The sequence below is a fragment of the Simochromis diagramma genome, unplaced genomic scaffold (assembly GCF_900408965.1).
Source record: "Simochromis diagramma unplaced genomic scaffold, fSimDia1.1 OVJJ01000596.1, whole genome shotgun sequence".
Classification (NCBI taxonomy): domain Eukaryota; kingdom Metazoa; phylum Chordata; class Actinopteri; order Cichliformes; family Cichlidae; genus Simochromis; species Simochromis diagramma.
The window spans coordinates 9,424,195-9,450,440 of NW_024387245.1; the positions used below are offsets into that span (position 1 = coordinate 9,424,195).

The following is a 26,246-nucleotide window of genomic DNA, read 5'->3' on the forward strand; positions in this document are numbered from 1 at the left end:
CAGATGAAGGTCCTAGCATGAGTAGTGATCAGAAGAAAGCAAAAAAAGGTATACTGGGGACAAACTCAACCAATTCCGCTATGTCTGGTGCACGGGGAAAAATGATCAATATGCCTTTTGTGACATTTTTGTTTGGTGGTGTGCCATGGCACCAAAAGGTTGGAAAACACTGGTCTAGCATATACCCTAGACAGTTATCACCATAAAGTTAGCATCTAATGTACTACATGCATTTCCTTTGCTGTTATGCATTACTTATGTAGTAGATATAAGGTTAAGTTTACCATTAAATCCATGTAGCCTCAACAGAGTGAAGGATGTCATTGAGAGATGTCCTCTCTGGTGTCAATAGTAAGAGTCTCCTTTGAGAGCATATAATTAGAGGTGAAACAGTGTCACAAGTGTAGAAGTATGGGCCACATGATAATAGAAGAAGCACTTACTATGAGCAGTTAAAGGTGAAAAGTTATTGGTCATATCTATTGGTTAGTGCTGCATAAGGGAAATTAATTAATTACATCAAATTTAATGAGAAGCACCAAGGAAAGTAGATTGCGGGTTGACAGAAACTTTTCTATTTTCTATTTCTTAGCTTGGTAGAACTTTTTATTTGTACTTGGAATATTTAGAATGTTTATTAATTCTCTTTTCTGCAGTGTGTATTTGCATATGCCTACACACACACACACACACACTTTATTTTCTTGTTTATTATCACCTATTAATACACGTTTGGTAGTGTAACATGAACATGAACACTGGGGTGTATCTCTCGCAACAATACAAGAATCCATATGCAAATCTAACTAAGTGGGACAGACAGGTAGAGCACGATACAGCCCAAGTATAGTTGATGAGAAGTGACAAGAGCTGGTTAAACTGAGCTTGTGGAAATAATGTCACTGACATAAATGACATGACCACACAGGTTGATTGTTATCTGCCATGGAATATGGGTGGTAACAATAAAGACAAAAAAGTCTTTTTTTGCTTTGTTTTTTACTTGAAGGGATTTGTGTATCACTGCAATTCTTAAAAGAAACATTGAGGCACACTCCCAAGTCAGAATAATCATATGTCTAACTCCCAAAAGCATTTTGAATTTATGGACTATAGGTTCATTTTATCCTTAAGATATATTTGGAGCCCGGAGCCTGAGCCCTGTGTCACTACACAAAGAAAAGAGCACAAGATTTCACTGGGTTTTTTTTGTTTTCTTTTTCCCCCCTCCCAAACTGTTAGATAAGACACTGCAGTCATTATAGTCAGTTTCTATATCATACTGATGATTTGTAACATGAGATTCAGGAAGTTAAAATGCTAATAGGGAGAACACAGGCAGCTGATGAGTCTGCAGAATAGGAAAGCTCTTGTCCTCAGTGTCTGAGTGGGAGGAAAAACAGTAGGTACTGTAAGAATATGATGCGTGGGGCATCAACAACCAGCAGCACACACAACAATTTCCAGCAGTTGAACACATTTTTTACTGGAACCTGAGAGACGGCGGGGAAAGCATGCCATTAATGGTCAGTCATTAGGGTGAATTGTAGATTTTTGCCTGAATCTGTATTGGGGTTGGAACAAGACCAAATACGAAGTGTTGTGGGCACACGAGTTGCACAAGTGCAGGATTGTCCGATGAATATGGCTATAGCTGACTAATCACAGTCCTCTGGTTAACTTGCTTCAGATTGATGTTACAAAAAAACTGTAACTGAATGTGTGGAAAACTACAGTAGCAGTTGTGTCAGCTCAGCTAAACCCTGCAGCTGTTCATCTACTCTTCTACTGGCATCCACAAGTCTGCATATTGAAATTTTGCTTTGTGGCAACATTTCTTGCTTCCCTGTCAGCACATATTGGCCTAGTTTCTTGTAGCACCATCTCATACCTGGACTCAGTTTTTTTTTTATGCATAAATTTTCCTGTTACACAGTCATCACTATTTCCATTAATAGAAATGTATTACAGATAATAATAACTAATATCAAGAAAAAGAATACAGTTCTGCACAATGAAAGCGGTTATATGATGCAAACTGCACTCTGATTGCTCAAACCATCATCATTTTAGTCAGATTTCAGACAAATGTAATTGCATCCAAAACTTTGATCTGGATAAGTTTTTTTTTTCACTTCTCTTTAATTTAAATGTTACTTGCTCTTGTGGTGATGGCAGAAAATTATCATGAGCAAAACATGTGTTTAGCTTGCAGCTATCTAAATTGTCTTTTTTTTTTTTTTTTTAGAATATTATATGGTAAGTGGAGCCTTTTGCAGATAGTAAATTGATCTATCTTGTACTTTAAATCTGTCTAAGAGCATCTTTGCCAAACTCCTGTTTTCTTCACCATGTTTCACACAGATACAAGTCAACAATAGTATTACACACAATGACCTCAATGCTTGCATTGTGCAAGCTATTAAGACTTCTGAGTTTGAAGAAGTGTTGCTATGAAGAAAGGTTAATTATCTGATACACCCAAATGATATCTTTTTTCACCTGAGAAAATGTATTGCATGCACTAGCCATTGTACTACTAAGATATGCTGGATATGCCTTACAAACACTGGATCTAATGACCTGGAATTGAAGTGCTGCGAGCTGCTACCCTTTCCTCCAAAGAGAGACTTCTGGTGTGTATTGTGAAGGAAATCTTGTGTGACCGGGTCAACTCATGCAGAATGAACAGAGTCAGATGCCTTACGCAGACACGTTTAATGAATCGCGGCAGTTGCAAATAACGCACAGCAAAACAAGGTGACACATGGAAAGCCACGCTCCATTTTGGAAGCCATTCTGATAAAAGAGCCCATTTATACATAAACAAACCCTTGATATGTATTGCACGTTCCTCTTCATGCATCTCTCTCTGAATACAAGACATGATGTACATAGCGGATCTAAAAGGAAGAGTAGACATGCTAACCATGCATGCTCTTTTTTCAGTAGCTTGGAAAGGAGGAGCTCTGGAGATACTTGGTGTCTCCAAACACACTGATAGACACTGAGCTGTTTGTTTGTTTGTTTTTTACCAGTGTTGTGCCACCATTTGGTGAACTCATCTAGGCACCTCTTCAAAAGGACCTTTGCAGCCCCAATTAATTGAAGGGCAACCCCACCAAAGGAAAAATTCTTCCAAAGGTATAAAGAGACAGGTGAACTTCATTGCTTTAACAGACAGTTCACCAGGTTTGAAGTCTTCTCTTGAACATGATGGAACTAGTGGACACGTGCTGTAGTGCTCAAAACAGCAAAAATAAATAAACCAACAACAAAAAAAGGCACAAGCCATCTTTATTTCAAGAAATATATACATGAGAATAGCATCTCAGGCATTCCTTAGTACTCTTTTCAAAGCCTGTATGTAGGTCTACAGGGTGACACTTTTGTTTGTAAGAACTAGAACTGGTGTATGTAAACTTCATTGCTCTGATGTAGACAGCATTCTGAAAACATTTTGAAGTCACAACGCATTGTGGTTTCGTCAAATATTAAGATTTGTCCTTAAAAACTTCCTCCCTTATTTGCATGCACCACGGCACATTCTATTCCCCACTGTGGTGTTAATGCATTTCCATGTGCTGGCTAGAAGCGGTGTGGTGTTTTGATGTGTCACAACGAATACTTTGGCTCATTACGAAGAGGATAACCTTATGGTTATTATCTAGGTTTTCTTCTGTTTAATTGATGCTTTGAAGTAGCACATGAAAGTAGTTCTCTGCTGTTGCCTGCGCGCGTGCGTGTGTGTGTGCGCGTGTGTGTGTCATAAGGAGAAAGACAGAGAGAGTTTGTGTTCCATGGTTCTTGAGTTCATTCTGTGCTCAGCTCCACTTTCAGTAGTCTTCAATCTTCAGTGCAGACAAAACACAGTGATTACAGCTGTGGGTGTGCAGCCCCTAGGATTTCTCTACAGCACACCATACAGCTGATCTACTGCCAAGTCAAAACACTCTATGTGTTTTCTGTGTGAAAGACCCAGCGAGAGACCACCTATATCACACAGTTTTCTGTCAACACAACTGACCAACTTCCTTTTTCTCTAAGTTATCCTCTAAACACTGTCTATTAAAATGTATTACTCATTAAGTTTTCAAATATTTTTTATATCCTTCGTTGTTTCTGAAAAGTTATTAGTAAGCTTTTCAGGTCCTTTTTTAAAGGGCTGTGCAAATGTAGGATATTATTTCAGATTAATGTCCAATATATTGATCAGAATCATCAAAGTAATTAGAAAAAGAGAGTTATTTTAGAAATTTGCTGCAAAATATCTTTGCTGGGGTAAGATGATAGATTAAATGAAGTTCAGACTTATAGCTGATGATCAGTAAAGACCCTGTCTTTGTTTGTTCTGCTGTTTACAACTCAGGCCCTAACTTGGTTCAGATGCCTTGCTGCCTCGTTTTAAGCTTCAGAGTTACTTACCATAAAGAGAAACTAATGATATTTGTTAAGCTGAATGTCTCTTGACTTTGTTGTTAGATACTGGTTTAATGGGTTAATTTTAGTAATTTGGTTTGTTGCCTAAAAATAAATGCTTGTAGTGAAAGTCTGTTGTACTTTGCTGTATTCATTAGAAACATAAAGTTCAGTGGAGAGTACAACAATGTCATTCAGCTTAGAAGCAATTTTAAGAGTTTATTTAGCAAAGTGTTAATTGATATCGTTACTGAATGATCCGTTGAAGATCACCGATTTGACTGTGTATATTGTTCTGAATGTGTTTATCCACATTTACCGGTGGCTGCCTGGTTGGTTAAGAAAACAAGGTAAAACCTGAGCTGAAGCGATAACCTGAGCGACCTTTCTCTTTAAGGAATGTGCCCTTGTGGGTTGTGGGTGTGATGTAGGTCCTGAAATGTTGTTCACATATTTACTACTGCCCCTGTCTATTGTCAAATGCATTTTCTAACCAAATAAAGGAAGCCAAAGATCAAGCTGTTAAGTTTACTCATAGCAAATTCTAAAGTATTGTTTTCATAGCCCACCTTTTGCTATAATCTGTCAGTACCACTACTTAGTACTAACCACAGTCTTTGATAGTTTGAATCAAAGAGTCTGGGGATATTCTTTGATGTTGCCTACAGCAGCAGCATCAATATTCAGGTTGCAGGTTGTTTTTGGATGTGAGCATTTTTTTTATTATCTATGCTGGTATTTTATTGTTGAGAGAAAAGAAAAAACACGTAAGAGACTTTGTTCATATTCTTTAGCAAATCAAGGTTATGTATAATTTATAGACTCCACAAAAAATAAACCTCACATGCATAAAAAGTAGCAACAAAAACCGCCATGCTCAATTGACCAGTAGCTTTCTATTGCTGACTGTGAAAGTAACTTGTATAATTTTGGGGTGCTCTGTCTTGTTAAAGTGAAGGTGGAGAACCAAATAAAATTACACAAATGGAGATCATAGGTGTTGAAACCACAGGCAGAGGTGGTAATAGTATAAGACATTATGCACTCAAGTTGAAGTTCTGATACTTGTGTTAAAAAAATACTCTAAATGGGTCAACTTCTTTACTCAAGTGAAAGTGAAAAAGCACCAGTTCTGAAATGGAATTGGTGTAAAAGTAACAACTCTTCCAGGAGCTATTTTTTGTACACTGCCAACAGAACCGCCACTGTCATATCAATAGGCTTTATTTCAAAATTCTAATTCTAATTAATTCACACAGCTTAAACATCTGTTATGTAGAACGGAAGCAGAGAAAAACAAATGGAATATAAAATAACATGAAGAAAAGTACTTCTATTTGCTTTTGCCTACATGAGTGACTTTGCCTCCACACCTACCCAGGAATATTAATAGTCAAGGGTCAAAAGTGTGATTTGACAGGTTGGTTGTGCAGTGGTCCCTCGTTTATTGCAGGAGTTACGTTCTAAAAATAACCTGTAATAGGTGAAATCCGCGAAGTAGCCAACTTTATTTTTTATAATTATTATAGATGTTTTAAGGCTGTGAAACCTCTCACTACACACTTTACACACTTTTCTCAGAGAGAGGCGGTTGCCTTTGACGGTATAAAACATTTCGTTGACATTGTTGTGATAGTTGAGGAGAAAACTTACAAACATACAGTACAGCACTTCAGAGTCACACTGCTAGCCATCGAAGATTTAGGTAAATTTGACAAGCTGAACGCGCTCTGTACTGTACAGGAGACACGGCGTGAGATTGATTGATTGACAATGGTCTACAGCCAATCAGGACGCAGAACACAATGCGCTGTATGCATGTACGTAAAACCAAAACAAACAGAAAAGAACATGCAAAATTGCACACAAAAAACAGCGAGGCCGCAAAAAGTGAACCCCCTTATAGCGAGGGACCACTGTACTGTAGTAATGTGTGGAAAAGAGTCACTTTAAAAAAAATCAGTCATTTCTAAAAAAAAAAACCCAATTTCTATGGTTGTGATTTTAAGCTTCAGTATGAGCTTCATGTAGAAACTGCAGATGACCTTTGCTGCTGCCTCACTGAGATTCATTTTTCTTTGTGGATTTAGCAAACTTAATTCAGTAAGATATAAGCTACTTTTACATGAGCTACCATGGCTGATTTCCAAGCCACTGACACCATAAAGCTAGTATGTAGGTAGAATTCAGTGAGTGAATGTAATCAGCACTGTTAGCTTAAATGTAATTGTCTGCTCCCTTTGATGGAACCTAACATTGACCTTGAACACCACAGCCATTCACCACCAGTCCACGTACAGTGATCAACATCACTGTTAACTTCAACACAGTCAACTCTAAATGTCTATCCTAAAATGACTGTCTAAAAATAATCTCTCTTTTTCCTCTCCTGTCATCTCCTTCCTACATCCCTGAGTGGTTATCACTCATTCTTTTCTCTCCCTGGGAAATAAAGCAACTGTGTACCTCTAGCTAGCTGAAACACTGTATGACAAACTGCACAGAAACAGTTTGTGTGTCTGTGATTTGTTGAGTAGTTAGAAATGCTACATTTGAAATCACCTGCCACTTTAAAAATGCTACTTCCTTTTTGCTCATTCCCCTTCTGTTGCTTTGACGAAAGTGTTGCAACCAACCAAACACTGGCCACAGTTCATCATTAAACCCTGAGTGTAGTGCTATAAATGACGCTTAAATTACATTTTTTGCCTATTTCAGTTTGCTCTGTGTGATAAGCACCAATAATGGATACACCAATAGGATTGTTATTGTTATTGTTCCACTCATTTAGGTTCAAACCAGTTTGAGGTGCACAGTGACATGAAAAAAAATCCAACTCAATTTACATGCATTAAACCTTAAGTAACAAGCCTATTTTCAAAATATCAGGAGTAGAAAGTGGAGATATTTGTCTTAAAATGTGTGCAGTTAAATTCAAAGTTGACAGAAAAATAAATACTAAAGTACAAATCTGAAAATTCTACTTATTTACAGTAAAAAGTATTTGTTACTGTACATAAGTAGAATTTGTTACATATCAGTAACTTTGTTACTTCCCACCTCTAAACAGCTTCACTTTCTTACTCGCCTGCTTATTTTAGGATTGCTTTAAATCGGTATGTCATCAGGCCACATCATGAAATTATTGAAGATGCATTACTATTACTTATTGTGAGTCATAAAGGAAGTTTTTTTGTTGTTGTTTTTTTACGTAACTAAATATAACTAAAGTAGCTAAATTGCTTGAAGAGATCAGCAAAATCACAAACATATAAAATACTGTGTAAATGTCTTGAGCCACCCCTCCTTTCTTTATATTTTCCTTGTATTTTTACTTCCAAGGAAACACATTTTTTAAAGTGACCTTGAGCAGAGGGTCTCTCCGCTTTCTGGAAGTCTTTCATTTTAGGTGCCCGGTGCCTGACTGTTTTCAGAGAAATGTGAATCTACTATCTACAGCAGATGAACAGCATCTAAAAGTCATATCATTAAGAAATAGGACAAAAATACGGTGAAGATCTGACACAGGACTTGGATCTGGCCCATCGGTTGATCCATATACTGTTTGCTGAAGCCTCATCATAAATGGTCTCATTTGAAGAATGGCAGTCAAGACCCATTCTTAAAGAAGGGAAATGGAGAAAAGCTGACTGAAGTTTTTATTTTAAATTGTCATCACTATGTATAAAGTATGTCTTGAGGAAAAATACAACAGTATGTATCTACAGCCATCTGAATAACATGGTGGAAGCTGTGCTCAAGCTCTTTTTGGATCTATAATATCATCTGGAAAGTGTCTCATTGGTTATGGCTTTTTTTTTTCCTACAGCAGGTAATAAACACACTGCCATTGCAGCAAAAGAATACCTGGATAGAAAAACCCCCCAAAACATCAGTCATGGATTGGTGAGCGTTCAGATCTCAGCCTTATTCCAGCAGTCTGGGACTTTTGGGGCTATTTTGCTGCTAAATAAGCGCTTTCATGGAAGTTTGCATGAATATGTTTACCTAAAGCAAATGACATATGTTTTCAATTTCTAATTAAAAAAAATCTGAATAAAATTGCCCTTACCTTACAGAAGTATAAAACTGTCAAGACACCCCCCCCAAACCAGCACCACCATCACCACCACTGATGTGCTTTATATCCAGGTTACCAACTAAGAGCACTGGATTCTGGATCAGCTGTATGCTAAGTTTTAACTTATTATAAAAGTGTTAATTCTATCAGGGATGATTATAAAGACAACAAGGGGTATCCTAGGATAGCTACAGTGGCAAGCCAATAATGTTTTAACCTTAATGGCTGTGCTCTGCACTGTGTTGCCAGTAACAGATGAGGAATCGGAATACAGCAAGCTGCCAAGGGCCTTCATCTAAAATTACTCAGCCCACAGCCCCAGCTCAAATCCCATCTCACCTTTTCCATAATAACACCTCTAAATTCCCTGACTGGTCTCCTTACAAATTACCGTTTGTTTATTAGCTTTAAATTGGCTGGTATGCTCTTGATGCTGGTTAGATACAATTAAAAAATATATAGAGATGAGTGCACAAACACTGAACCGTTTGTGTGCAAGAGCCAAGTGGTACATTGTTAAGCCTCCCACCCTTTCAAGTCCTTTCTCTCCATTTTATCAGGTAGCAACTCATAAATTTAGGCTGTAAAATGTGTCAGTGGCACTTATAATGCAATGCCCTCTGTAATAACTTATCAGCAGGCCTGGGTTTTTTTGTGTGTGTGTGTGTAATTGGATTGTGTGTGTGTGTGTGTGTTTGTGCAGTTCTTAGAGGTACAACCACCAGCAGCAGAGTGGAGCAGTATTGATTGGGAATATTTTGAATGTGCTAACAGAACAGTGGGAGAATGAGAGATACAAGAAAAATGAATGAGAGAAGCATCATCCCACCATCACTTTACCTGTGGGCATCCTTTACCAGCATACAGTTTCTCCTTAAAAATAGACAGACTGGGACCGAAACCAAACAGCTTAAATCATAGATTGTACCATCTGGATTCCCTCCTATCTCTCTGATTTTCTAATTTATATAACTGAATCTCTTTTGCTTGGTGCTGTGTAGCTGGATGGAACACCTCAGGCCTTTCTTCCTGATCCTTGAACAATGAAGAACAGTCAGTTTTTTTAAATTAATGCAACCTATATCAAACTTGCAAGGGATTTCTATAATTGCTATAAACTATAATGTTTTTATCCTCTTGCATACATGTTTCTTTAAGTCTTTTCTTGTGAAACTAAATCAAATGACTGCAACTTCTTACATTTGCGTTTGCCTTTTGCATTATAAATGGCAGATTTACATACTTTCCCTTTTGTATGAATGTGGATGTCAGTTTATATTGAGTTTGAGCTGAAAATATTTAGTTTGCTGGTCTTACACAGTCTAACTGCTGAATACAGCTGTGTCTTAATGTGATTGCCAGTTGTTGAGCCATGTGGGGACTGGTTCTTCTGTCAGCTCAGCTTACTCACAGGCACACTTCTTGTGCACAGAGCATCAATATCTTATCCTACCTACAGAAAAGTGCAGTGTGTACCTTACAGTACACACATAAGCAGTAAGTCAGGTCAATTTGTCTTGCTCCCAAAGTCACGGGAATCTAACTGAAGCCAAATGCATCATACGATTGCAAAGTATAAATTAGAGTATTTGTTTACACACCTGTCACCATTCATCCTAGCTATTGTAAATCAGCTACAGTGCTGACATCTGTTTATTCCCCTCTCACTTCTTCTTTTCTTTTCCTTTTAAACTAACACTGACAAGTGTACCCTGACCTATTAAAGGTCACTTCTCTCACAACTGGTGCTCCCTCACATTGAAAGAGTGAAGGACTGTCTTTATTGATCTGTGTCTGTATAACGGTATTCTAGAAAAGCAACACTTAACCTTATATTGTCAGTTAGGATTGCCACATGATATAGTATACTGTTATTACATTTTAAAGCTACAATGTAAACGTATAGAGCAGGTACATGCATCTATGTTGACGAAAATTTGTCAAGTGGAAGAATATTTTAAAGTCATTGTTTGGCTACTCAGCTAATGAGTTAGATTCCATACACTGTTCTCTTTAGCTTTCTTTGCACTGTCGTAGCTTTCTTGTAGTTTATGACCAGACAGACCCAGTAAATCCTTTACCTATTTTTCCTCTTCTTTCCGGAAGCAACAGCAACTCCTTTTGGGTTTGCAACAGCAAATCATCTTTGTCTATCTCACCCTATTGACAGCATCCTCATCTGTCACACCAACTGTCTGCACACATAAATCTTTTCTGTGATCTTCCTGTTTTCCTCCTCCCTGGCACCTCCATATCCAGCAACCTTTGTCCGATATACCCACACTAACCCTCATCTGCATGAGTTCAGACCATTTCAACCTTGCCTCCCTAACTTTTTCTCCAAACTACTCAACTTGCGCTTTCTTTCTAATATATTCATTTCTAATCTTGTGCATTCTGGTCACTCCCAGTGAAAATCTGAACATCCTTACCTCTGCCGTCTCCAGTTTGGCCTCTAGTCTTTTTGTTAGTACCACCATCTGAACCGCTGAATTGAACAGTCATGTCATCTCCATTCTCTCCAATGAATCTTTTTGTATTTTACAGCAATGGCAGATCATAGAGCCTCCCAATAGTTCTGGAAGTTAGTAACATACACTAGATGTGCCATAGAGATATATCCAAACAGCTGGAGGAGAGGAGGGAGCGTGAGACCGAACATTTGGAGAGACCAATGGAGGGAGTGGAGGAACTGTAGCTGAACTTAAATGAGAGTCACATGTTGCCTTAAACTTTTCATTTTGTTGAACCTCAGTGGCCAGCATGGATCTTTCTTCATCATGGCTAATTCTGAGTCTCTCTACTAAACATTTTACATGCACACATTTTATTCCTTTCACCACCAACACCGGTGGCTTGCAAGTATGCTTGAACTGCAGCTGAACTTTAGCCAGAACATATTGAAACGTGTCTTTGTCTATTTTATTAAATATTCTTCTTTTTACTTTTGATTTTTACAGTTGTTAGATTGCTATATTCTTTATTTATTTACAAAGAAGCATACTTTTAATTAGATTCAACTGCACAAACGCATTGCTTGTAGACCTAATAGATATGTTTTCCTTGCTTCCATTTCATTCCATAGTAGTTCCATTTTGTCTGAAAAAAAATTCAGAATTTATTATTTTACTTCTATTATTCATAATTACAGCAACACAATGTATTATTGCAATCAAAAGGCAAAGTCTAAGTATCAAATAAACATAAATAGTCCCCTGCTGAGTAGTCACATGTGTTTTTTAATTATTTACACCTATTAGTAATGCTGATATGTTAATTTAAACTTAATCAGCTATATCACCAACATTATAATAATCAAATGGGGTTTTTGTTTCATTTTACTTGTTTTTTCAGCTGCATGCAGTTTTATTGTATCTTTCCTGAAAAATTCCTCAGAAATAGTTCTTTGATAATAAAGGTTGCCAACCCCTAGTGTAGTACATCTAGTTATTTGCCTAGCATTTAGGCTCTGTTGTCTTCTCATGATAAAAGTTTCATTGCTTTCATCCACTATTAGTTCAAGCACTCTAGAAAATCAGACTCCGCCCACAATCCCGGTACATTAAAATTATGGTCTTCTTCTACTTGTGACTCAGCTGTAGATTTTTTTGACATAACCGCATAGACTCTTTTATTAATTAAGTAGCTATTATAACTGCCAGTTGAAGATCTAAATTAATGCACTGTAGGTCTTGTTATTCTAATTGGGTTTTTATGGTCCGCTTAATGGGTATTTTGTCACACTGGATGCATGGAGGTTTCACTGTGGTCATTTGGTGGTCTTTGAGGTCCTCCCTCTGAGACATCCCAGGCACATGGAAGGTTGGGGAGGTTTCCTGGTACGGTTGTTTGGTGCAGTTTTGTGTGGGGTTAGGTGTCTTTGTTATGTGTAGTCCTACTTCAGACTTTCTCAAATGCAAGATATACTGTAGGGTGGAGAGGTCCTAAATACCATTCCCTCAAAAAGTGTATTACTGCAAATTGAAAAAAAAATTGTTTTCTTTACCTGGTGCTTGTGCCAAAGGTTAACCAAATGCAAAGGACACTGAAAAAGTCTGTAAGTAAAGAATCCTGGTAATGTCAGGAGTACTGCAGTTTAGTTCAGTCTTATTGCTTCCTTAATCTTTCACTTTTATTTCCAGAAGCAGAAATGTGTCACAATTTTTGCTAGTGTGGAAGTCTTTTATTCTCTTGTATTGTTTAGTGTATCGTAGCATTCTTCCAGGGTGTGATGTGCCATCGTCCCTTGAAGAAGATTATTAGCTTTTACTGTTCAGATTGAACTCATCACCTCACCTCCCTGCTTTCCAGTATCTTCTCATCTCGCTAATCATTCTCACTCCAGGACTGTCTGTTCTCTATAAAACCACTGTGCATGCGCGCACATGTGAGTGTGCTCTTTGCTAATCACACTGTCTCCATTATTCTCCCTTTTCCCTTTAAACCTTCTTAACACCAAATCACCTCACTTCAGCGTATAAATGTGGTACCTAACTTTCTTTTTCTCTCCCAGTTGTTTTGTTTATGGCTACTGTTTCTTTCTTTTCTTTGTTTATCTACTAGTCTTATTTTTATTCTCCGTCTGACCTTTTTCTGTAAACTTTCTCTGCCAGGAATACATTTTTCTTATTATCATGTATAAATTAACATTTTAATGAAAACGAATCACTGTTTCAACTCTCTTAATCTCACACATTTTTATTAAATTTCCTACGCACTTACCTAAAGATATATATATATGTATTAGTGTGTGTGTGTCTTTGTGAAGAAACGATAAGGAATAATACTTTGAAAAAGAAAGTATTGTATTCTTTCAAAGTCTTGAAAAAAAGGGAAAATGAATGTTTGATACTGATATTTGGTGATTTAAAAATCTGACTTTTAGACATATAAAATATAAACAGCCTTCCCAACATTTGTCATGTGAAGTTACGTCCGAGTCTTTGCTAAAATGATATGACAGTGCAGTTTAAAAATAACCTTGTTTTTTTTGTCACAACAAGTTGTGGATTACTCATTTACCATCAGCCCTGGCCCAGCTTGGATCAGCTGATAGTTCTGTTTCTGGCATTCCAAACACATGTTGCCAAGAAGGGAGCTGCAGAATGCCCTCGAGTGTAGAAACTATGCAGTGTGAAAACTCATACCATTGTCGAAGGGTGTTTCTGTCATGGATGAGAATTTTCCAGACTAAAAAAGCGTATTGAAACAGAACAAGTCAAATTCAAAGCAGGCTGCAATCCGATTGAACGTGGGTTTTTGTGATGGAGAGTGGGTGGGCAGGTGAGAATCAAGACGGAGCAATTTACCAGCGAGGAGCAGGTGTTTGTGTTGACATGACTAATCTTATCAGGCTGTGAACTGAAAGTTCCATGTGGTAAAGCAGGTAGTTTTCACAGACAGGATGACTGAGTCCTTGAACAAGACACTAAGGAGGACACAGAAGCACAGTAAACAATGATCCAGCAGAATGATTCATGAGCTAGCACAAAAGTGCACAGCTGACTCTAAATACGTAGACTTAGACGAGTGGATGGCTTGCGGGTGTGCAGGAGCAAGCCCGGGAAACATTGATAAGAGAGGTGCCGAGCTGTGAACTGATCACCACCTGGTGCTGAGTTGGATAAAGTGGCAGGTAAAGATGCTGGACAGACCTGGTGTACCCAAGCATATAGTTAGGTAGCACTGATCCACAAAATCTTAAATTCCCACCTCAAACAGAGCTTTGATTACGTTCCAAGGAAGACTTGGCACATTGAGTCCAACTGGACCATGTTCTATGTTCTATCTGTTGTTACCTGTCATGCATGTATTTCTGTAACCAGATGGTGGACACCAGAGGTGAAGAGAGCTCTCAGGCTCCCTTTATGAACCTGTGGGACTCTTGAGATGCTGAGAAGTATCGGCAGCCCAAATGTTGTTTAGCTCTGGCAGTGGCTAATGCAAAAACGTAGGAGTTTAGTGACACCATGGAACAAGGACAAGGGTGACGACTTGCCTCGCTCTGGGGGTCATGTCACTGATATAGTAAACACATGCTCAGTGTCAAGGCCCCTGGGGTGCATGGAAATTGCTTAAGGTTCTGGCTGTCCTGACTGACACATTGCTGCAACATAGCATGGACACTGGTGCTCTATCTCTGGATAGGCGATTAGGGTTGTGGTTTCCCTGTTTAAGGGTTAAGGGGATTGGAGGGTGGGGACTGGGGGATCACATTCCTCGGCCATTCTGGGAATGTATATGGCAGGGTACTGGAGAGGAGAGTTCAACCATTAGTTTAACCTCAGATTCAGTAGGGAGTTTTTGTCCTGGTTGTTGAACACTGGACCAGCTCTTCATCTTCTCAAGGATATTTGAGGGTATGTGGGACGTGCACATCCGGTCTGTGTTTTGTATACTTGGATAAGGGATGCAATCCATGTCCCTCGGGTTATTCTGTGGAAGGTGCTTTGAAGTACGGGGTGTCTGGCCAGATGTTATGGGCCATTTGGTTCCTGTAGAACTGTAACATTAGCTTGGTTCATTGTGGCAGTAAGTCATACTCACTCATGGTGGCTGTTGATTTCTGGCAGGACTGCCCTTTGTCACCAATTCTGTTTATAGTTTTTATGTACAGAATATCTAGGTATAGCCAGGGGGTGGAGGGTCTTCACTTTGATGTCCTCAGAATTTTATCTTTGCTTTTTTGCAGATGATTTGGTGAGAAATGAGAATAAGAATGAGAATCGGCATCTCCAAGTCTGAGACTATGATTCTCAGCTGTAAACAGAGTCGAGTCTGGGATATGTTACTGTCCCAAGTGGAGAAGCTTAAGTATCTTGGGGTCTTTTTGATGAGTGAGGGGAGAGTGGGTCATGAGACTGACAAATTGGTTGGGGTGGTGTTATCAGTGATGTGGACACTGTACCAATCTGTGATGGGAAAGAGAGAGAGAGCTGAGCATAAAAGCGAAGCTGTCGACTTGCTGGTCTATTTACATCTTACCGTCAGTGGTGGTCATGAACTCTAGGTAGTGACCAACAGAATGACAGATGGTTACAGATACAAGTGACGGAAATGAGTTTCCTTCAAAGCGTGACCGGGATCTCCCTGAGAGATAGGATAATGAGCTAAGTCATTGCTCCTGGACACCTCCTTGGTGTGGTTTGTTGGTCTTACTCGTAGGAGGCCCTGGGACCCAGGACTCACTGCAGCGATTATATCTCTTGGCTGGCTTGGGAATGAATGACTGAACCCCCAGATGAGCTGGGAAAGGTGGCCAAGGTTAGGGAAATGTGGGCTTGTCTGCTCAGACTCAAACCCAAATAAACCATTGATCGAGGGACAGATGGACAGACAATCAGATGGATGAATGGATAAGTAGATGGATGGCACTAATTTGCAAAGATCTGTTTGTAAACTTGCACAAGGCACAGGTACAATTCAGTTATATCTGGCGTCTTTAACTAATTTCTTTGTATGCACATGTATTACTTGTGCTTTTGTAAATTTCTTGGACCTTTGTTGTTTCTTTTTTATTAGAAAATTTAGAAGTTAAAATTTTTATAAGCTTTCTGTGAAGGGCAACTGCTAAAATAATAATTTAATTGTCCAGTAATTTCAATGGGAACTGATGTGTTTAGTTTTACTGTGCCTGTGACAATAAAACTTTTTAAACCTGACCTTAATACATAAAAAATTGGCCAAAAAACCGTCTTGTTGAGAGTAAAATTAGTGTGCTATTTGTATGCTCTTTTTTTTTTTTTATAGCAAAACAGATGGAGGGAAAACAGATCATGCCAACTGAGGATGTGACAAAGAGAGGCGTCGGAAATTATGTAATGGACTTGGGGACTGTGAAATGGGTGGTAAAAGTAAGATTGGTCTGCCCGAGTAATTGAAATTTGTTGTACAGTCATGCTGGAGTTTAGTTACAGTGCCGGGTGCTGACGTTTTTATGGGACTTGATTTTGAAGGCATTACCGCTGAGGGAGAGAAAAGCAAGATGAAAACAGGAAAAAGTGAACTGACAAAAGAAGAAGTGTAGTGGAAAAGGAGGAGAAGCAGTGAAATAGAAAATGCCAAGGGCCAGATTTTCAAAGACTTTTGCACCTTGTTTCAGACATATTGTTGTGTGTGTTATTTATCAAATCTGTGCCTTAGCCTGGAAGCACTATTTAACTGTCATTTGGATTGCACACGTACTTTGCCTGTCAGCACACCTTTGTGTGATCAGTGCAATATCACTGCATCCTTAATGGTATGAATAGCTATTTCAGTTTAAACCATGAAAATCCATATTAACTGAGGGAAAAATTGATATTTCACTTTAAATACTAAGCTCAATAAAATGTATGCATTTCTGAACCTCTTAACAGTTTGTATTTATGAAATAATGAAGAAGGTTTTGACGGGCAAACAGAACCTGCTCCGCTTTCTTTTAAAATCCCACTGATAGCAGACAAAAGGTGCAAAGGAATTATACTTCACAAAGGGTCGGGGAAAAGGGCAATAAATGAAAGCACTATCTGACCACTTTATAATACCAAACAAAGAGAGTTCAGAGAGTTGTGACTGTGCAGTTATTAAACTTGAAATTCATTTTGATGTTCACTGAGCTGCTAATGCAGTGTGAAAATCCCTGTCTCTTGATTATTCATTTACATTTTAGTGACAGTCCCTTTATAACCAGTATTTCCTTTTATCCATTGATTTTGCTTCTTTCTATCTGTTTTTCATCACAGTTGTGTGTATTTCTCCCAGTTTCAAAAAATTGTATAAACCTCACATGAATAAAAGTGAAATTGCAGTCCTAATCTTTTTTTGCCATTAATGAACATTGCTAAGTCAGATCTACTATAGGGAACACTAATAGAGGATAATTTGAAACTCCAAGTCCCATCCCAATCTGACAGAAATTACAAGTAAAGATTCTGAACCAGTATGGTGCAAACTGGTTCTGTAAAGGGTCCATTATTAATCAAACAGTCAATTTGATAGATTTCACAGTGTGAGGCAATTGATATTTTTATGAAGAAGCACTTTTTTCCTTTTTTCAAAGTTACTCAAGGTCCAAATCAAATCTGAAAACTGCAGGAAGCGCATTCATTCTTCTAGTGATTACTTCAAGTGGCATTCAAAGTTGAGATGGGAACAGCAGGAGATTAGTGGAGACCTGAAGCACCTTTACATAATCTGAACTTTCTTTCTAACTAAAGGACACTGAGATATTTTTGACCCTGTTTGCCTTCACTGAATGACTCATTTAATGGGACATAAATGACAAAGTGCCAAAGCAGCTTTCATAGCAATAACGGTATAGGGCATTGCAGAGCCCAGGCTATGTTCTGATAGGAAAAGAAAAAAAAAAAAAAAACAATAACCGGGAATGTTTTCCGTATCTTCTGAAAGGCCAGCACTTTCTTCACCTTTCTAATATATATTGCCCTTTTTAACCATTCAACCAAGAAAGCACACATTTTATGACCCCAGAGAGCTCAAAGATGGGACATTATGGTACCACCTATAAAAAGCAGCAATGATTTAAGCAAAGCAGGGCAGGAAGCCGCTGTCCTGCTATGCTCAGCATATTACCTCAAGACGGTCTTTTCATAGCATACATTGAACTCCACGTAGAAAAAGAAAGAAGAAACACTCACCTTAAAATTGTGAGGGTGGATAGGACAAAGATAAGTAGAGGGGCAAAATTAAAACACAGACTCTCTTTTATTCTGCACCTGTTTTTATAATGCATTCAATCCACACCACTACATTATCCTCATTTCTTCAAAGACTATGACTTGTGGTAAGTTGATATACTTAAATACGGTAGAAAAAAAAATGGCGACAATGGTTCTACTGTAGAAACTTGTACTTTACGACTTGAGCCTACAATGCATTTAGATTGAAGAACTTATGCAAGTAACACCAGTGTTTGATTAGTAACCATATGATTAATAAATTGAATACTAATAAACCGGACATCACTGTGTTAAAACTTACCTTTAAAGGCATTACACCCACCACAATGACACATCAACATTTCTAGTCATGAGTCAAATGCATTTCTAAAATTTGGTTGTGACTGGGACACTTTTTTTTTTTTTTTTTTTTTTCATCATTGTTTTTATTGCAGATTTTCCTTTAACAACACAGTGTCTCGACATTAGACACAGAACAACAAAACAGTACAAACACAAAACGTACACAACAGCTCTTAAATAAGGCATAATACAAGATACAAAATACAAAATATAACATACAAGAGGTGGTGAGTCAGTCTTACAGCGCCCGGGTGATGATCACGTGCGTAGTAGTCCTTTGAATAAGATAGCGGAAAGGTCCGGTCCAATATAGTCCAAAAAGGGGTGCCACATCCCGTAGAACTGACCCACACTGTGGTGTATAACGTGTGTGAGGTATTCCAGAGGAATCAGTTCGAAAATTATTTTGCGCCAGCCACAGACAGTGGGAGTCCTATCGTTGATCCATTGTAAGAGGATATTTTTCCTGGCTGCAAATGTTAGAGTGTTATACAATCTTTTGTTGGCCGCCACTTTTAGGCGGTCACTCGGAAGACCTAGAATCAGGGATAAAGGGTCCATCTCTATATCAACGTGGAAGATTTTCCCCAGTTCACCTGTAATGTCAGCCCAGTATTCTTGAAGCTTGTAACAGGACCAAAAACAGTGAGTTAAAGTCCCTACATCAGTTTTGCACTTAAGACACACAGGGGAAAGAGAGCGGTTGAAGAGGTGTCTGCGGTGAGGGGATACGTGCAATCTGTGTAAAATCTTAAGTTGGATTGCTCTTGTCCGAGTGCAAATTGAAATCCTTTTTGCGAGAGACCAAACGGTATCCCACCTATCTTCATCTATGGTTACCGACAGTTCCCTCTCCCACACACCTCTAATCCCCTGCGCATCAGTGGTAGTCAAAGCATTAAGCACATGATAAAATGAACTCAGAGACACCTTCAGCTGTTGCCTAAACAAAATTTTCTCAACATCAGATACTTCAGGGTGCTCAGCAAGGGTTGTACTGTGAGTGATATAGTGTCGTATTTGCAAAAAACGAAAGAAATCCTGTCTAGGCAAGCCGTAACTGTTGGTAAGTTGTTCAAACGACATGAGTTCATCACCCGAGAAAAGGTCACCAAGAGACTTAATATTCTTATCAGACCATCGTTGAAAGCCGGGGTCCGAGGAACCCGGAGGGAAAGCAGGGTTATTCATTATAGGGGTAAAGGTTGATGTTATTATCGATCTTCCCTCAAGACGGCGGACAATTCGCCACGCTTTTAGGGTGTTGATTGTTACAGGATTTGTACAAAGGGCCTTAATTCCGTTAAAATCATTACAAAATAATAGATCGCTCAGTTTGCATTGTGACAGAGCTGTCTCAATATCTGACCAGATTGAGGTTTTACCCCTAACCCAGTCGCTCACAAATCTTAAATGGGCAGAAAGCTGATACAATCTAATATTAGGTAGATCCAAGCCGCCCCTGGAGCTTGGCAGATGCAACACTGCCATCTTGAGCCTGGGTCTGCGCTTGTTCCAGATGAAAGAGGTAAGCCAACCATTTATGTCCTTCAGTACTCTCTTAGAGAACAAGACGGGGATCATTTGGATAGGATACAATAGCCTGGGCAGCACATTCATTTTGATCAGGGCAATGCGTCCTAGCCAGGAGACAGGAAGTGACGCCCACCGCTCTAGGTCCTGTTTGAGTTTGCCAAATAAGGGTGTGAAGTTGGCTTTGTACAATTGGTCGAGAGACGGGGTAATAAAGATCCCCAAATACACAAATCCATTAGGAGACCATTTAAAAGGAAAAGAAGGAACAGTAGCCGGCATTGTGAAAAGAGTACCAAGAGGCATGGCCTCTGACTTAGCCAAATTGATTCTATAGCCAGAGAAACCTGTCAATCACCTCAATGAGACTGGGTACGGATGTTACAGGGTTAGTCAAAAGAATCAAGATGTCGTCCGCGTATAAGGTTATTTTATGACACAGCTGTCCAATCTCTAAACTACGTATTGTGGGCGTCGCCCTTATGGCCTCAGCAAGAGGCTCTATGGCCAGAGCGAATAGAAGGGGCGATAAGGGGCAGCCCTGCATAACTCCCCAATGAGTGTTGAAGTAATCAGACCTAAGTCCATTAGTCAGGACTGCTGCCTGTGGATTATTGTAGCTAACTTTGACCCATTTTATAAAATTCTCCCCTAAGCCGAATTTGCCTAGAGTATACAACAAATAAGACCACTCAATTCTGTCAAATGCTTTCTCCGCATCGAGAGAAAGCACCAGGCCGTCAATAGATTTTTGCTTGAAAGCTACAATAGCGTTCAGTAAGCGTCTAACATTGGTGGCTGAGTTTCGACCCTTTATAAAGCCTGTCTGGTCCTCCCTTATCAGCACAGGTAAAAAAAAATTCTAAGCGGGAGGCCAGAATTTTAGAAAGCAGTTTCCTATCCACATTTAAGAGGGCTATAGGTCTGTAGGATCCACACAAATCAGGACACTTCCCTTTCTTTAGAATTAGGAAAATGTTGGCTTCCTTCAGTGTCTGCGGGAATTCAGCCGTAATGAAGGAGTGGTTGAACATATCAAGAAGCGGTTCCACAATAATATCCCGAAACTGTTTATAAAATTCACAACAGAAGCCGTCAGGCCCTGGCGACTTTCCACTTCGTAGTGATTTAATAGCCTTAATCACTTCGGTCTTGGTTATAGGGCTGTTAAGGGCAGTCTTCTGTTCCTCTGACAAATTTGGTAAGTCGAATTGGGTAAAGAAATTATGCATCAGCTGCTCCCCCTCTGGGACTTGTTGAGAAGAGTACAAGGCTTTGTAGAACTTCTTAACACAGTCGTTTATCAGTTTGTTTTCATATATCTTGTGGCCACCTTCATCAGATATCGCTGTAATGGTATTAGATTCTGCGCGCTTCTTAACATAGTACGCCAGACATTTACCGGCCTTATCTCTATGCTCGTAGAACCTCTGTCTGGTGTATTTAAGTTTCTTCTCTGCATCTCTGGTAAGAAGGCAATTCAGCACTGACCTGAGTGCGGTTATTTCTTGCCATAATGGTGGTGATGGGGAGGCAATATATGTTTTCTCCTTATCCATCAATTCGCTCTCTAAAGATTTTTGTTCCTCCATCCGTTGTCGCTTCTTTGTCGCAGAATACGAAATAATTAGGCCCCTCGCATAAGCTTTGCATGTTTCCCACAAAACAGAGGCAGTACTAGCTGAGGAGGTGTTGATATCCAAAAACGCTTTAAATTCGGCAGAGAAGTGAGAGGTAAATTCCTTGTCCTTAAGAATAATGGTATTAAGCCTCCAGTGACGGGACCTATGAAGCGCAGCTTTAAGATCGAGATCCATGATTACTCTAGCGTGATCTGAGATGATTATACTTGTTATGTCGCACGATACTACTGAACCCAAGTCAGTTTTCGGGAGAAAAAAGTAATCAATTCTAGTTTGGGACCTATGCGGAGCCGAAAAAAATGTGTATTGCTTATCGGAGGGGTGAGTATATCTCCAAGCATCAACAAGTCCAAACTCGTCGCATAGAGCGTGAAGCGCTTTGGCCTGGGGAGAGGGAGTTGCAATGCTATGTGGAAATCTGTCCATAAGCGGATTTAACATTAAGTTGAAATCACCACCAATAATAACGGTAGAGTTAGGAAGAAATGGGGCTAATTCCAGAAACATTTTGGTAAGAAAGGTAGTCGGGTGGGCAGGTGGAAAATAAACATTCAGTAATAAAATATTTTGGCCTTGTAAAATCCCTTTGACTATCACGTAGCGGCCCTTCAGATCTTTAACGCAATCAGTTACTACAAAAGGTACATTTTTCCTAATCAACACTGCCACTCCCCTACTTCTTGTAGTGAAGGATGAAAAAAACACTTGTCCATATAATCCTTGTTGCAACTTCAAGTGCTCATTATTATCAAGATGCGTCTCTTGTAACATAGCAACATCTACACCGTCCTTTCTTAGACAAGTAAATATCTTCCTCCTCTTAATAGGGCTGTGAACCCCTCGTACATTCCAGGTGCATATTCGCAGCCTACTCATTATTAGACTTATTCATGTATCATACAAAGCATATTGAGCCAAAGGGTTCACCACACCCTGGTTGAAAATAAAACAGCAAAAAAAAAAAAAGCTGTGTGACGGAACATTCAAAGAACAGTGATTTGGCAACAGCCCTACTAAACATGTAGGGAAAAACCAATCTCCTCCTGCCCGTCGGGGAAGCCGAAGGGCATTGCACGCGCGTAACTCACGCCTACCCATAGACGAAAACACAGTCCGTCCGGTGCCCGATGGGGTGGAAGATTTCACCTGGTCGCTTATAAGCAGCGAGGACGAAAAAAGAGAGTCACATATGCCTAGATTCGGCAAGTACTCACACCGGTTCATAAGGCATAGTGTGAAGAAAAGGAGTACTCCGGTGGTTACGGGGATTCAGGGCAGCGAGTCCGCGTAGGACGCAGCTGCCTCCGGTGTGTTAAATCTCTTCTCCTTGCCGTTGGCAAACAGCCTCAGTGTGGCGGGGTAGAGAAGCGCATAATCCACATTCTTCTTCCTCAGGCAGCTTTTCACCTCGTCGAAAGCCTTGCGTTTCTTGGCTACCGCCGCTGAATAATCATTAAAGAAGGAGACTTTGATCCGACCTGTTGGTTGGTTCGGCTGCGTAGCCAGGCACCGAGCTGCGGCCATCACACGTTGTTTATCAGCAAAGTTGTGAAGCTTCATAATGATGGGTCTGGCGCGCTGGCTGGGGCCCGGCCTCGGTGCTAGAGAGCGGTGAGTGCGGTCTAGTTTGATCTTCCCGTTTTTAGTTGTGAGCTCGAGATAGGAGGGGAGCCATGACTCCATGAAGGCGACAACATAATTTCCCTCCATGCCCTCGGGAAGCCCGACCAGGCGAAGGTTACATCTGCGGCTGCGGTTCTCTAAATCATCCATATGGTCTGCCATGTCAGTTACTTGTTTTTCGAGTCGAGACACTTTCGCCTGCAATACACCTGCCGTGTCTTCCACGCCGGAAATCCGTATCTCGGCGTCTCCCACCCATGCTGCCAGAGCCTGGATCCGAGACGTCTGTTCACGGATTGCGGCCAGCACAGTATCAACTTTAACATCCAACAAAGTTGTAATGCTGTCAGTTATCTTACTCAGAGCCGCAAGGATATTCGGGTCGATATCACTCCCAGTTTCCTCAGCGTCAGCGGAGATTTCTGTGTCGCTGGCGTTAGCTTCTTCAGGCTCAGCCGCCATAGGACCCACAATGTCGCTAGCTTGCACAACCGGAGCTGTCTTTTTCTTAGACCTGACGTTAAGCATTTTAGAAAAATAGTCGTCCAGACTCATTATAGAGTTACTCCCACGCACATTTGTAACGTTTCACCAGGTGAACACGTATTTTAGACGGATAAGCGAGGGACCTCACCGGAGCACAGCGAGACGGGTGTTCACGCTACGACGCCATCTTGCCCTTCGACTGGGACACATCTTTAAAGATTCTCCTTTATCACTGGAACAAGGTCTCTAATATTTTATTTGCATCTTCAATAAATTTCAAATGGAAACCAAGTCATATTAAAATGTAATTAATGTAGTGGGCAAAAAGATTCATGCATTTAATAAATGCACTAACATAAGAGATTATATATTAAAATTTGACTTGCTTTAACCTAAGGCCCAGGTGACATACACAGGTTTTAAATAATATGCATAAATATTGCATAGAGACAGTATGTGTTACTACTTTTCAATAAATTACACTTGTTCCTCATTAGATGTAACAGGACATACAGTATACTCCCTGTCTTTTCTTCCTCTACCACCTTTTTGGGCATGTTCTAAGACTATGCATAAATCCAGAACCAATTTTACAGCACATTGCCCTGGCTTCACCCTCCAAACAGCACCAGACTTATACTTGAATTCCAACTCAACTCTAGACTTGTTTAAGTGCATGAGACCAAAAGAATGATTACAGCTTTCAGTGTATGCTTTCTACACAGACTTGATAGACCTTTTAATCATGTCTAAAATCTTTTATGATGCACGAAAATGTTCATGAGCTGTAACATAATGTTAATGAAGTGAATGAAGGAGTCCATTTATCCTGACATTGCTCAGCACTTGCCTTGAAATTCTGACTGTGTCCAATGAACAAGGAAGAAAGGATTTTTTTTCTCTACCTTATTGTAATAAGGACTTAATGACATCTATAAAAAATACTAGATTTCAAGATGATAAACAGTGTTAGATCTGTATACTTTCTTATGAGTTGCTCCTGCGCCTATTTTTTCTCTCTTTATTTGCCTGTGGTGGGTGGTCTCTACTCTGTTTTTCACTATGAAGAGTTCACCATATCTTCATAATATTGTTAGTTTATTATCTTACTTATTTTTGCTCACTTTTGCTTACTTTACTCTCTGAAAAAAACAACAACTTACCGTCCTCCAGCTTAGTCTTAACACAATGTGACATCCCTAAATTGAGAGCATCCAAGCTCCTGATCAATTTCCTTAGCCATCAATTTTTCAGAATAACCAAGCTTTTGTACTTTATACACTGACACTTAAATTGTGACTGGAATGAATCCAATTAATTTTGTATATATATTTTGCGGTCACTTTTGTAAGGGACGTACAAGCGAGCTGTCATTTGACTTGATTTATGCGAAATGATCAATTTGTCACCATATGCTGGCCAAGAACTATTTTACTCTAAGTACCCCCTTCATCCACGTTGCACTGCATTTTCTTAATGATATACCAGGAATGAAACAATTACGAAGGCTTGAATATGACTTAAAAGTCATATTCCTGTGGGGATAAAGCTTTTGTCTCTTGCAGAAAAGTAAATGCTTGTGTCATTGTGTCATTATCAGCTGTCCTCATGTATCATAAAAATAAGTGTATTGACATAATGCACTTATCCAAATTTTGTTCTTTGTCTTAACTCGTAGTCATCGAGTGAAACGTTTTTTCTTAGATGTGTATTTATGGTCATCACAAGCATTGATTTTCACTCTGTCCTTTATTCTTTTTCTACTCCAGGAGATTAGGAAGTGTAATCACTGTGATCCTCTGGGTAATACAAGCAAGACATATGTATAACCATGAGGAAATCTGGATCTTATTAGCATACGATCATTTTTATGACTAAACCTAAATGATACATGAAAGAATGTGCGTGGTACAATGATAAAGATATTTAACATAAACCGTCTACTGGACATGTTTTAATCTGGTTTGAGACTGTAGTTTGAAGCCATTTACAGATATTTTATGTTATGTTATCCTTCAGTGGTTTTACACTTTGCAAATCCCTGACTGTTATCACTGTGTGCATGCGTGCGTGCGTGCGTGCGTGCGTGTGTGTGTGTGTGTGTGTGTGTTTTGATGTTGCAGTGCCAAAGCAGTAATAAACAAAGCCTCTTAACTCACAGCCCTGCTCTTGCTGTCACTCTAACTCAGAGTCAGACATGCAAATATGCACACACTTTACCTAATATGATTAGAAAATTGAGCTCCAAAGACTTTTTAACACTTGACAACTCACCAACAGATCAAACCACGAGTGGCGGCAAAGGTGGTAAGAAGTGGAAATTTGATTAGTTAAAAATCTGTGTACTGTTGTGTCCATATTGTAAAAATATATTATGTCCTGCTCTATATACACAACACCCAAAGGTTGAATAACTGCTTGTACCCCCGACTGCATTAT

At 39.4% G+C, this 26,246-nt stretch overlaps 1 protein-coding gene across 2 annotated transcripts in view; it reads left to right on the top strand.

Moving 5' to 3' along the window:
• The window catches only part of LOC120714478 (astrotactin-2-like), a 285,359-nt gene that overhangs the window by 106,860 nt on the left and 152,253 nt on the right, over positions 1 to 26,246 (top strand). The gene's annotated exons all lie outside the window — the stretch shown is intronic.